General features: G+C 44.1%; 1 protein-coding gene across 3 annotated transcripts in view; it reads left to right on the top strand.

Annotated features, from left to right (window-relative positions):
* The first annotated feature begins 7,486 nt into the window (after positions 1-7,486).
* SNPH (syntaphilin) overlaps positions 7,487-12,016 on the top strand; it is a 47,166-nt gene continuing 42,636 nt past the window's right edge. Inside the window, exon 1 of one of the 3 annotated variants that reach the window (XM_081916941.1) lies at positions 7,487-7,976. The gene's annotated coding sequence lies outside the window, so the exon portion shown is untranslated. The remainder of the gene's footprint in view (positions 7,977-12,016) is intronic. The other 2 variants (XM_081916942.1, XM_081916943.1) reach the window with 2 other exon arrangements.

The following is a 12,016-nucleotide window of genomic DNA, read 5'->3' as shown; positions in this document are numbered from 1 at the left end:
TGCTTGCCAGCTATATACAGCACGCAAAAGCATACCTAACAGCCAATTTACATAACCAGAGATGCACTGTAGAATATGGGCTGACTGTTTCAGTTGGGGGGGGGGGGAATCGGCTCACAAAGTGTTGAGGGCAAGGCATATTTGGCAAACATTTAGGGTTGTAGGAATTGGACACAAATTTGAAACACATCAGCAAAAATGAGTATGTAGCATACTCAACTTTTTACAAATCAAGCAAACAAAATAATCTCTTGCTTAGGCTCTTCATTAATGCTTTTTACAAATTGTAATTTGCACTTCTGGTAGCTCCGGCCTGGTTTGTTATTGCCCTTATGTCATTTCACTCTGGAAGCAAGAGGGTTCTTCTTTTCTAACAGGTTACTTTTCTATTCACTTCAAGAGTCTTCATGAAATTGCTGGTAAGTATTCCTCAGTCTTGACTGGAACCCAATTTCATATGCCTCTGAGAGTGAACTGTAGTTACTGGGTGCGTTGTGAGTGTATGAGGAAGGATGTGGGGGAATTTATGGAAAGCAACCCAAAATTAAATCTTCTGTGTTTCACCCTTTCCCACTAATAGGTAGAGAATGATGATGTTGTATGTGATCAATTGGGTTGCATTTGGTATTTTCCTGGGAGGCTGGTGCTAATAGGATGTGTTGCTGATTTGTGGAGGATATGTCTGCAGAATGAAGGTAAGAATCATAGAGTTGGAAGGGACCAGAGAGTCATCTAGTCCAGCCCCTCTGCAATGCAGGAAGATGCAGGTGGCCCACATGGGGTTCAAACACGTAACGATACGATATGATACGATAATCTTTATTGTCATTGTCCCATACAGAACAACGAAATTGGGGGGGGGAGGGATCTATGTAAGACATTCAAAACCAACAAGCCTGCTATCCCAGCTATCCCCAACTGGTTAGCCCCCTAAAAACTCTGATACCCTATTTTTAAAATACAATATACTCCCATAGAGACTCCTTACACTGCGTTTAAAACCAAAATCGCATTTGGATAGAAACTGTTTCTCAGGCTGCTAGTCCTAGTCTTTATAACCCTGTACCTTCTTCCAGAAGGCAGAAGCTGAAAGAGATCATTTCCGGGGTGTGCACTAACCTTGGTGTTATCAACCCCCCACTCTAACCAGCTGAGCGAAGAGTATAGAAGTCCACAAAATGAACAAGGAAAGTCCAAAAACTTTGATAAGGAACTCTTTTAAGTAGGCAATAGAACATTTTTTTTCAGCGTTAGAATAGAGCAGGCATGCCCAACAGGTTGATTGCGATCTACTGGTTGATCGCGGGGTGTTCCTGGTTGATCTCTCCCCCCCCAAAAAAAAAGCTCAACAACTCTGGCTCCTTCGATGACAATGGGTTGATCACTGCCAGTTTTTACACTGTGAGTAGATCGTAGTCTCTTGGGAGTTGGACATGCCTGGGATAGAGCAAATGCAGTGATTAAAATAATTGTGTGTTTGGTAGTATGGTGTAGCGAGGGCTGCCATACGTCCAGATTTTCCTGGACATTCCCAGGATTTCAAAGGTGGAACTGTATACTGCCTTTTAGCTGTAGATCCCAGGGCAGTTTCTTTGGGAGGAAATGTGGACTAGAGATAACAACTACTACACTTGGCTACCATTATTTGAGTGTCCTTTGTTTTCCCCCTGCCAGTGTGGTAGCAGAGCTGAAAGGCTGCTCAAAGAGATCAGAACAGTGCAGGAGAGGATAGCATAGCATAGTATGGGGTGCACACAGTGTGAGTGTCATCATTGTTAGGAAATGAAGACCAGCAGGGGGCTTGCCCGCCAGGGGAAGGAAAATGCCCTTGAACTCTGCAGTAGCTGGAACAATACAGTAGCATAAAATGAAACACTGGCAAGTTGTACTGCTGGAAACTGCACAAAAGGAAAAATAAGCGTGCAGGCTGATTTGTTGCTTTCATAATGCCGTTGTGTTTTGCTCTCTCTCTTGTAGGGTTTCCCATTTGATGCTTAGCTACAAATTATCCTGAGTTCTCACAGTGTGATGCTGGCTCGCTGAAAAACCACAGGCAGCTTCTGGTGGATGTGTTAGGTGATGGTTTTCTGAAGGTGCCGGGTGGGGGGGAGGAGACGGGATACTATTCCGTTTGCATCACAAGGGGGTGTCATACACCAGAGAATGAGGATAAACACATTTGAAAAGGGAGGGGGACACCTGGTGGGTTGCAATTTTGAGCAGAGAAATGGCTGGCAGGCGGAGGAAACATTCACTGCTGCCTCCTCCGCTTTTATTCTCCAAGTCTCTCCTTCTGCCTACAGCTTTTCTTCCTCCTCACAAAGCCATTTAGTGGTGGATTGGGAGAAATTTTAGGGGAAAGCATGCAATGTATTAGGAGAAAATTTGATGAAAATGATGTACAGATGGTATTTAACACCAGTGAAGTTAGCAAAAATGTATCATACTCGTGATAATAAATGCTGGAAATGTAAGGAAAAAGAAGGAACCTTTTACCACACGTGGTGGACGTGCCCCAAGGTAAAAGACTTCTGGGAAAGGATTTATAATGAACTGAAGAAAGTGTTGAAAAACACATTTATTAAGAAACCAGAAGCCTTTTTACTTGGTATAGTGGGGGATGAAATCCCCAAAAAGGATGTTACTTTTTTTCTGTATGTCACAACAGCTGCAAGAATATTACTAGGGAAGAATTGGAAGAAACAAAATTAATCAACTATCAAAGAATGGCAGATGAAGATGATGGACTATATGGAACTTGCCGAACTGACTGGGAGACTTCGAGACCAGAGAGAAGAGACGGTGGAAGAAAATTGGAAAAAGTTTAAAGGATATCTGAAAAAAATATGTTGATATTTAAATCTTAGAATAGCTTTGGAAGTGGATATCGGCTGTAGGGTTAGAAGTAGAAGATAGTGTATTTTAAAATAGTATTATTTGTAAGTGATAAAATGTGAAGATTTTTATGGTAAAAGTAAGCGTGATAAAAAAATGGTTAAAAATTATGATATATGTAAACTGCTAAAGATGAGGTAAAATGAAAATCAGATGGGGGGACTTGGGGAAGCCCACCTAACAATGTTCAGAAAAAATAAGGATAAGATAAGAATTTGTTTGTATTGTGTGTGTTTTCTGTTTGTGTTACAAAATAAATAAAAAATTGGGGGGACGGGACAAAAAAGCCATTTAGTTACCATGGAACACTTTTGCATGTACTGTAACATGTAGTCTGTCACATCAGTTGGCACCTTCGGAATAATCTCACCTTGTGGGGCTAGAGACAAAAGGAGGAAATGCAACAATAACCTTTGCAGAGCAAGGGCATCAGAGAGTCCTCTAGCCCAGTGTTTCCCAACCTTGGGTCTCCAGCTGTTTTTGGACTACAACTCCCATCATCCCTTGCTAGCAAGGCCAATGGTCAGGGATGATGGGAATTGTAGTCCAACAGCAGCTGGAGACCCAAGGTTGGGAAACACTGCTCTACCCCCCAAAAAACTTAGGCTACCTTAAATAAGTTTTTAATCCACCACAGGATCCTGCTGCTCTCTTCCTACTCAGCTCATCTTTTGCAGTTACTAATAGAAATAAAATACTGTATTTTTTGCTCTATAAGACTCACTTTTTCCCTCCTAAAAAGTAAGTGGAAATGTGTGTGCGTCTTATGGAGCGAATGCAGGCTGCGCAGCTATCACAGAAGCCAGAACAGCAAGAGGGATTGCTGCTTTCACTGCGCAGCGATCCCTCTTGCTGTTCTGGCTTCCGAGATTCAGAATATTTTTTTTTCTTCTTTTCCTCCTTCAAAAACTAGGTGCGTCTTGTAGTCTGGTGCGTCTTATAGAGCGAAAAATACGGTAGCACTTGCAACAAATTATTGAAGTGCCACTCATGCCCTCTTCCAAGATAAATGCACTATGCATCCCAGATGATTGCCCATCCTATCCCAATTTCCCCCAATGTCAGCATTCAGTCTCCACAGTAGACACTGGAGATTATTTTCCCCTCTAAAGATTTTTTTTTTTTTTTGTAGTACTAAAAAAATGGAAATTCACCTAAGTCTGCTGATGGTGGTATTTTGTCCACATAGGAATCCACACTTTGGTAAATGAGTTCACTATTGGTATATAGGACACATTGTGCTACTAATTGCCAAAGCTTGAAATAATAGCCAAGAAATTAAATAATTGACACCCATAATTTAGTACATGGGATTCCCCAAGTAGAAATTTGTCTTTTGCTTTACTGCATGTAACACTGAGGACACTGTAGAAATTATAACATTAACGCTTATATATTAACCAACCTGGAGAGGCCCTGAGAGAATGCCAGTGATACAGCTATTAAGAGCAGGGGTTGGGTACTGGGTTTAACTTCTACTTGGAGAAATGCAAACTTTAGCAAAACACGATTAACCTGCATATCCGACAACAGCATGTAACTAATTAATTTCAAAGAATCAGCAGGTCTACTGAATTCAGTTTTTGTAGCTACCTAGCCCAGAAATGCATACAATTTTTTTAAAAAATAATTCTATTACTACTTTTGGGGACTTGTGGTATTAATTGTGGACTACATAAGATTGAAAAATGGTGTGAGGGACTGAGAGGAGAATGGTGTGTGGTTATTGGTTTCTGTTAACAGTATATAAATAATAAAATTATTATCATTCAAGGCAGCCCTGTTAAGGGAGGTTTTTAAAGGCTGATGTTTTACTGTGTTTTTAATATTTCGTTGGGAGCCGCCCAAAGTGGCTGGGGAAACCCAGCCAGATGGGCGGCATATAAATAATAAAATTACAGATATGGTACATGCCTACTTAAAGTAACACCCACTAAGATCAAAGGGGCTTATAGCTAGGCAGGTAAGTATAAGATTGCAACCGACCAAATATGTTATCAATGCGTAGGCACCATTATCGTCTCAGACCTAATCAAACACATTTTTAAAAAGTATCCTTAGCTGTTTTTTCTAATGCTTATTGTGACATGTATTTTCGACAGATGCCCAGACAGCTGCAGAATATGCAGTGAGGGAATCATTGCTATAGCAGCCGGGGGGGCGGGGAGCGGCTGCCCCCATCAAGTAAAGCAATAGAAATAACTAACTGACCAATCGTGGAAGTTCTGTCCCCCTAACAAAAGTCCCGCCTCCCTCCACAAAAATCCTGGCTATTGAATTCCATGGAGGGAATTCAAACACAATTGTCAGCTGTGAGTTCATTGCGTTGCTGCAACTTTTCCTTAGCAAATAAAATGTAATTGACCTTCTGCCTTATACATACTGCATTATAAATATCACCATCAATTTCATTTACATGGCTCCCTGACTTTCCGGCATAATGGAGCAGCTATTAAATGATAACAAAGCCCCATTAACTTGTATGTTAAAACCATTTAACAGAGAAAATGAGAAAGGAAGGGTGGGGAAAAGTTATATTCCCATGCCCTGCCCTTGTCTCTCTCTCATATATTTAGAGAGAGAGAGTTGTAGATCACTCTTCATCCCAGAGGATTCCCAGATGGTGTACAAGAAGCATTATGTATATATTCTTACTAAATACAATAAAATAGCGTTCATTAGCAAATGAGAGGCAGCAGTAAACCTAATATAAAACTGTAGGGCACATTGAGGCAGCCAACCCTTGGGGACATAAATAATAGATCATTTAATTTAAAATTTCCGGAGTCCATTTGTTTGAACAATCAAAATATGACAGAATAACATGCAGGTTTTAAAGTTCTTTAGAGCACAGGGAAGAATTTTCTCTTTGAAATCTTCAAAGATTAGTCCTGTCAAGAGGCTTTTCTATATGTCTTGACCACCTAATCCTAGCCAGAGTTGAGCATGTCTAAACCCATTGATTTCAGCGGGCTTACGCCAGGCTATCCCTGTATAGGATCCGCTTGCCAGACTTTACAGAAGGTCTGTGCTTTGTGCACTAACTGCTTAGTGCAAATTCCTATAGGGAACCGGAATTGTGAAGGACGCTTTAAAAACCTGTGTGTGTACACGTGTGTTTCTGAGTCCTTATTGGACAAAGCTCCCAGGGCGCACTGGTTTAAGGATGTGGTGGTCTCTGTTGTTCACAGTGGGAAATACTGATGATGTTCTGGTGTTGCTGTACCCATTATAGTTGTTGCACAAAGGGTGGTGGCACCGCTCTTGTCCAGAAAACCAGAATAGGGCTGCCATTGTTTTAAATTTCGCAAAACAACAACAACAAACCTATGGTTACGTGGAACATAAACACACAAAACGTAACCAGCTGTACTTTTGAATAAATAATGTATACTATTCATCGTATCAGGGACGCAGGTGGCGCTGTGGGTTAAACCACAGAGCCTAGGACTTGCTGATCAGAAGGTTGGCGGTTTGAATCCCCGCGATGGGGTGAGCTCTCATTGCTCGGTTCCAGCTCCTGCCCACCTAGCAGTTCGAAAGCACGTCAAAGTGCAAGTAGATAAATAGATACCACTCCAGTGGGAAGGTAAACGGCATTTCCGTGAGCTGCTCTGGTTCGCCAGAAGTGGCTTAGTCATGCTGGCCACATGACCCGGAAGTTGTACGCCAGCTCCCTCGGCCAGTAAAGCGAGATGAGCACTGCAACCCCAGAGTCGTCCACGACTGGACTTAATGGTCAGGAGTCCATTTACCTTTATTCATTGTATCAATTTGTAGATTTCAACAGAAATCTCATAAAGTTCAACGAAAAAAGCAGAAGACCCAGTGGATCAGTTCGTTCTCTAGTCAGTTCATGCATAAGGTCCATACATGTATAAGTGTCTATTCCACCTGTCTGTTCAAAGAGTCCAATAATCCACATGAAGGGTTGTTACAGTTCCACAGAATCCTTTCACAGAGTCTCATACAGGATAGTAACCCTTCACGTGGATTATTGGACTCTTTGGACAGGTGGAATAGATACTTATACATGTATGGACCTTATGCATGAACTGTTTAGAGAATAAACTGATCCACTGGGTCTTCTGCTTTTATTGTTGAACCTTATGAGACTTCTGTTGAAATCTACAAACTGATACAATCAATAGCATACCTTATTTATTCAAAAGTACAGCCGGTTACGTCTTGTGTGTTTATTGCTTTAAATTTGGCTCTGCTATTGTGGCTCTAATAGCAGCCTCTTGACCTGCAGAAACTACACACGTGAACCTTTTTTTTCCCCCTGGCATGCAGATGAAGTTATGGAAAAGCACTCTCGCTTGATTGATTGCAGTGGCGTAGCGTGGGGGCTGCAGGGGGGGCCGGGCGCACCGGGCGCAACATCTGGGGGTTAGGGTTAGGGGGCGCAAATCCACGGGCGCAAATTACTTGCCTTGCCCCGGGTGCTGACAACCCACGCTACGCCACTGATTGATTGCGCCCAGAAGCAAGACCGGGTGACAATTCTCCCGAGCCAGCCCTGCGCGCCTCCAGCCGGTTTTTCACGATGCTGTCTCTTTAAGGAGGAAGTGCGGAGAGAGACAACCGCAAAGTACGCAGCTGCCTGGGCAGCTCAGCCGCCCTCCCCTCCCGTCGGCCCCAGCCGGAGAGAACAGCTCAGCCCAGCCGCCTCTCCCACAAGCCCTGCAAGGGAGAGCATCAAGCCGAACAGCATGGAAGAAGAAATACGCACAGGTGATGATGCAGGGAGTTGCAGACGTTATCCTTTGGTTGTGGATACTCTCTTCTTTATTTTATTTTTGCAAAGGGTAGGGGGCATATTTGGGGTCTGGGAGGAATCTAAGGGAATCTAATCTCCTTGGGACCAAAGATCCAGCTGGAACGCTTAGCTCTTATCTGCTCCCTGTTTTCTATTTTCCTTGGCCGGTGACAGGTTGCTGAGCTAGCCGGCTTCCTCATGCAAGTACCGCATTGGGGCTGCGCCCTCATCCAGCCTCCCCTCCCCAAGGTGTCACCAAGAAGAGGTTTGCTTTTGGAAATTACCCCGACTGCCCCACCCCACGACTGAGCTGTCTCGGGTAAGTACCACGGAGAGATGAAAATGTTTGCATCCTTCCTGGGAGGGATAGAGTGCGGGGCTGTTGGTTTTTGCAAATGTGCAAGGGATGGGGAGCAAGGCTGTGAATTTAGGGCATTCAGCCGTCACACATGTGCACCTCTTGTGCATGGAAAAGGGTTGAGCATGCCTTCCCCACCCCCACCCCCTTTTTTTGCTGGAAACTTAAAAAGATGATCCATGAAGATGCTTTGCAGAGAGAGCGGCTGCATTCCTGCAAGAGCCGGAAGGTGCTTCTCAGTGTCTGTCATTCTCCTCTTTTCCCCTTTTCTCCTCCCCCTCCATTAAGGGCAGGTGGGGAGAGTCTGCTGTGGATCAGACACACCCGTTGGCAAATGCATCTGTTCAGACAGACCCCGGCACCTCTCGCAGCACAGTGCAAATCTATTGTAGTTTTTCAAAAAATAAAAATAATAATGTTATCCATCGTCATTGTTGCAGTCTCTTTGAGGTGACAGTGAAAGACATGAATTGGGCTGGCCCTGCAGGGTGTGTGGTGCCTTTTTGGTTTCTGTGTCCCGTCCCCCCCTCCATTCAAGGTCATTGCTAGAACTCCTCCCTCACAAAATCATCCTGTTTCTTTTTGATGGAAGATTTCCCCCCTTAAAAAAAAGATAGAATAGCACATGCCTGAAGGTTTTTCTCAGATCCCCAAGCTTCTCCATTTTGATCTAAAAAGAGACTTACCGGTACCTTTGCAGCCTGGGCCTGTACCAAATCAAGGGCTCTGTACTAGGTAACATGCCTCTCTGCTTCTCCTCCCCCCCCCTTTTATTATTTTTTTGCTCCCTAGTGCTACAAAGCATTATGCATCTTGATTTATGATAGCTGATCTCCTGGGATCTCTCTCTCTGCGCCCCCCACCCACCCACTATTCGGTTTGTAAATGTAATTTCACCCGGCCAGCCTGCTAGCCTTTGTTTCAAAGGCATATGTCATCCTTTCTCCCTTGTAATGTGGCATTTTTCCTTCTGTAAACAGCAGTTTTCCACTGCCTGTTATCTCTGAGCCACCAGCTCTCCTTGGACCTCCCTTAAGAGGCTAGGTCCTTTAAAACACCCCGGTAATTAATATCGCAGGTGCACAGAGGATTCTCTTCCTACACATCTGCCAAAGAATAAACCCTTCAGCAAATCAGTGTTTTATGATAGCAATAGCAAGGGTGAGTTGTTATATGATAGGAGCACCAAGCTTGATGTAGCCTAGTAGCCACCTACGGCTAGCCCAGAGGAGCTCACTTGCTTAGTCATTTAGTCGTGTCCGACTCTTCGTGACCCCCTGGACCAGAGCACGCCAGGCACTCCTGTCTTCCACTGCCTCCTGCAGTTTGGTCAAACTCATGCTGGTAGCCTCGAGAATACTGTCCAACCATCTCGTCCTCTGCCGTCCCCTTCTCCTTGTGCCCTCCATCTTTCCCAACATCAGGGTCTTTTCCAGGGAGTCTTCTCTTCTCATGAAGTGGCCAAAGTCTTGGAGCCTCAGCTTCAGGATCTGTCCTTCCAGTGAGCACTCAGGGCTGATTTCCTTCAGAATGGAGAGGTTTGATCTTCTTGCAGTCCATGGGACTCTCAAGAGTCTCCTCCAGCACCAGAATTCAAAAGCATCAATTCTTCGGCGATCAACCTTCTTTATGGTCCAGCTCTCACTTCCTTTTTTTGGATAGCAAAGACAGGGGTTTGGTTGTCCCATGGCAGGCCACAACACAAACTATTGAGTTGAACTTTGCTGGCAGGGTCTCACGTTGTCCTAAATCACTGATAAAATTTTTTTTCAAAGAAGGATTGGTGCAGTTGTGCTACATTTAGTTTGGATAAAGAGGAGGAAACTTCCTCTTTCTGACACTTCCCATCTCTTCCTAACCCATTTCCCCTCAAATCCTGCCTCAGTTTTCACTAGAAAGAGGTGCAGCTGCAATGATTATTTATTACCGTGTTCCTTTCATCTCCTTATTTCAATCATTCTTATTATTATTATTATTTTGCAATGGCATAAGTTCACAAAATAAATGGAATTTAGTAAAGAGATGAGAGCAATTGTGTGACTGCTGTTAGAATTTTGCAGGGAACAAAACTGGGTAGCTTGAAAGACACCTCAAATGTTGTGGTTCAGCTCTTATACTGTCTCTCTCTTTTATGATCTGTGAGTCAGTGCTTCAGCTGCACCAAACAACAGCATGTTCTCTTGCTGTGCAAACATATCCTGAAAGAAGTAACATACTTTTAAGACAAAAAAAATTATTTTCCTTCCAGTAGCACCTTAAAGAGCAACTAAGTTAGTTCTTGGTATGAGCTTTCGTGTGCATGCACACTTCTTCAGATACACTGAAACAGAGGTTACCAGACCCTTCTATATAGTGAGAAGGTGGGGAGGGGTATTACTCAGAAGGGTGGTGGGAATGGGTGATTGGCAGATAGCTGTGATGAGCCTGTTGACGACTCTTAACGACTGCAGTAGGTCTTACAGGAAAAAGCAAGGGGTGAGAAGGTGGAAAATGGCTTTGTCATGTATAATGAGATAAGAATCCAATGTCTTTGTTCAGACCAGGTCTCTCCATGGTTTTAAGTTTGGTAATAAGTTGCAATTCAGCAACTTATTACCAAACCACCACCCTTCTGAGTAATACCCCTCCCCACCTTCTCACGATATAGAAGGGTCTGGTAACTTCTGTTTCAGTGTATCTGAAGAAGTGTGCTTGCACACGAAAGCTCATACCAAGAACTAACTTAGTTGGTCTTTAAGGTGCTACTGGAAGGGGGAAAAAATGTTTTGACTATGGCAGACCAACACGGCTACCTATCTGTAACTGATGCTTTTAAGACTGTGAGAAGCTGAGAAAAATTTCAGCAGAGTTGGGAGGGACCTAAGGTCCAAGATCTGAATGCAGCCCCCCAGGCCTTTCCCTCTGGCCATTGGACGTGTGCCTTTTGCCACCTTCCCCTGTGCCCTCCTCAGTAACGGATTGTGATAATGGAGAGACATTCAACCTTTGTGTGGCTGGTGTGTAGTCTGCTGTGTGAAGGTAAGAGTCATATCTCTTGCTTCATTTTGCTTCTTGCCCTGCCCTTCTGTTTCCCCTTCTGCTAACCTTGGGTCCCCAGATGTGTTTTTGGCCTACAACTCCCATCATCCCTGACCACTGGTCTTGTGAGCTAGGGATCATGGGAGTTGTAGGCCAAAAACATCTGGGGACCCAAGGCTGAGAACCACTGAGCTAGATGATGACTATGTTTTGGAGCAGACAAATGCTGTATGTCTTCCCATAGCACAGCACACTCTTCTACCTCCCCTTATTTGGAGCTGTGCAATATCAGAGCAAAACTAATAAAAGGAATGGGTTGTCTGGGTTGATGGGGGAAGATGTAGACCTACATGCATTCAGGGAGCAAATAACTTTCTAAAAAGTTCCACAGAGTTGGTGGGATGGCAGGACCTTGGCTAGGATGGGAAACATTGCAAGAGCTGTTGTTGTTGTTTAGTCGTTTAGTCATGTCCGACTCTTCGTGACCCCCTGGACCAGAGCCAACCAGGCACTCCTGTCTTCCACTGCCTCCCACAGTTTGGTCAAGCTCATGCTGGTAGATTTGAGAACACTGTCCAACCATCTCGTCCTCTGTCGCCCCCTTCTCCTTGTGCCCTCCATCTTTCCCAGCATCAGGGTCTTTTCCAGGGAGTCTTCTCTTCTCATGAGGTGGCCAAAGTCTTGGAGCCTCAGCTTCAGGATCTGTCCTTCCAGTGAGCACTCAGGACTGATTTCCTTCAGAATGGAGAGGTTTGATCTTCTCGCAGTCCATGGGACACTCAAGAGTCTCCTCCAGCACCAGAATTCAAAAGCATCCATTCTTTGGTGATCAGCCTTCTTTATGGTCCAGCTCTCACTTCCATACATCACTATTGGGAAAACCATAGCTTTAACTATATGGACCTTTGTTGGCAAGGTGATTGATGTCTCTGCTAGGGACATTGCATGGTTTCCACCCAACCAAGCAAAGTGGAAATTGCATA

The sequence above is a fragment of the Podarcis melisellensis genome, assembly GCF_964234715.1.
Source record: "Podarcis melisellensis genome assembly, chromosome: 6".
Lineage (NCBI taxonomy): Eukaryota > Metazoa > Chordata > Lepidosauria > Squamata > Lacertidae > Podarcis > Podarcis melisellensis.
Note: the sequence above shows the minus strand (reverse complement) of the source record. Positions and strands in the feature narration are given on the sequence as shown.